We start from the raw sequence: 2,139 nt of genomic DNA on the forward strand, positions 1-2,139 counted from the left end.
TGGCCACCTGAGGAGAAGAGGTAGTGATGGACACAATGGAAGATAGTGCCACATCACTGTCCCTCAGCTTATGATCTAAAATCCTGGATCCAAGCTTGAAAACAGGAAGGTTTCCTTCATTGGGGTAAAGAGCTTTAAAGATCTTTGAGAACACCATCGAAAGAAACTTGGTGTAAGGCACCACCTTTTCTCGCTGGCGCTTATTCACTTGAGCACCAGGTCATCGAAAATTACCGCAACATAATTTATATTGTGACGCTGAATCGCAGATACACCGATGATCAAGGCGATCCTAGAGGCCTGGTCCTGACCTCTAGTTTTTCCACCCATGCACTGGATGAAATGAGAAAACAAGTATTGTTAGACAGCTGACATCTTGTTCTTCTCAATCTTCGTCAAGGACTTCAGAAGGGCGTTGGAGTCCTTCTTCATTGGCCACTGGTAGCCAATGGTGTCAATAAAATTGATGATCTCGGTGGTGGAGGGTTCGCTGTCGAAGGGACCCTTGGGAAGACGAAGAGTTGAGCAGAGTGTAGACACACCAAAGTTCACTTCCATTCGGTTGAAAGTGAAATGGATCTGCTCCACCTGGTGTCCAGCATCGTCTTGGACTTCGACAACCTCAGCAGTGAGCTAGAACTGCTGAAGAAGTTCCTTGACCATRAGGGGCTCATGGTTGAGAGCGTAGCCCAATGACGACTGCTTGAGAAAGTCAGTCACATCCTAGTAAAATGCCTTAGAGGAAGGTATCTCCAACAAGGCAATGTGGTTGTTGGCCTTGATGGAGATCTCGTCAATGGAGAAGTTGACGTTCTTGGCAGCCATCTGTTTGTATCAAAAGTTTTTGAACAAGTAAAAACTTCTTTTGAAAAATCCTTAAAAAAATTAGGGTTTATCAAGTGGAATGTGTATAAAGAAACAAGATTATAATTAAGAAAGAGATGATTAATGAATCTTTACTGTTTAATGTATTAAGAGAACAAAGTTCTTAATCATATTAAACACATTTCTTGTATTTAGTAAGAAGAAAAGAAGATTCTGACCTTTGAAGATTAAGAGGAAATGTCGAAAAAGGGTTTGAGGATTTAGAGAGAGTTCTTGCTTTGGAGAGATCTTAGTAGAGGTTCGTCTAAGAAATTTGAAAGCGTAAAGAGAAAAATGGAGAAGATGTCTCATATTTATAGGTAGGAGGAGAGAGAAGTAATATGAGAGAGGAAAAAGACGACGGTTCGGGAAAGTGGTCATGATGAAAAAGATATCACGTTCTCATCCATGATTGGATGACATTAAATGAGGTAGCATAATAACAGAACTTTTTACGCGTCTCAAAGCATCGCTCATAGTAAATAGAGAATGTCGTCATAAAGACGGTTCATTAACTATTTTTTTTAAACAAATAGTTTTTTAAGAAAAAGAAAAGTTATTCAATGTCAAAAAGAAACTGAAAACCCCATTTAAAACATTTTATCACTGAAGATGAAAATATTCAGTGATGGTTTTAAGACATCAGGTTTAGTGATAAGAGAGTCACTGAAACTGACATTTAAAAAAAAGTTTTGATCACTGATAAGAAAGGATTCAGTGATCGTTTAAATTTTTAAGATAAGTATAAATATATACTTGAAGATGTGGTGAGTGTATAGAATCACTGAAACCACCTTTTAAAACATTTTATCACTGAAGATGAGAAAGCTTTAGTGAATATTTTAAGTTGAGAAAAGAGAAGAGTAATCATACCTGAGAGAGAATAGATATATTTACTCAAAAGTTCAGTGTTAGAGATAGAGCACTGAATCATTTCACTTACTGAGTTAGTATAAAACTTGAAGATTAATCTTCAGTGTTTAACATACCCAATTCGCTGATCAAGATATTAAATCTTGTCTCATCAAGAGGCTTGGTGAAAAGGTCAGCGAGTTGATACTCAGTTGGAACGAAGTGAAGTTCAATATCACCATTCATAACATGATCTCTGATAAAATGATATCGGATCTCAATATGGTTGGTCTTGGAGTGAAGTACATGGTTGTTAGCAATAGCAATAGCATTGGTGCTATCACAATAAATAAGAATCCTTGAAAACTGAAGATTGTAGTCCAGTAGCTGATTTTTCATCCAAAGAATTTGGGCACAGTAGCT

The sequence above is a fragment of the Cynara cardunculus genome, assembly GCF_001531365.2.
Source record: "Cynara cardunculus var. scolymus isolate 2C chromosome LG 6, CcrdV1, whole genome shotgun sequence".
In the NCBI taxonomy this organism is placed as follows: Eukaryota; Viridiplantae; Streptophyta; class Magnoliopsida; order Asterales; family Asteraceae; genus Cynara; species Cynara cardunculus.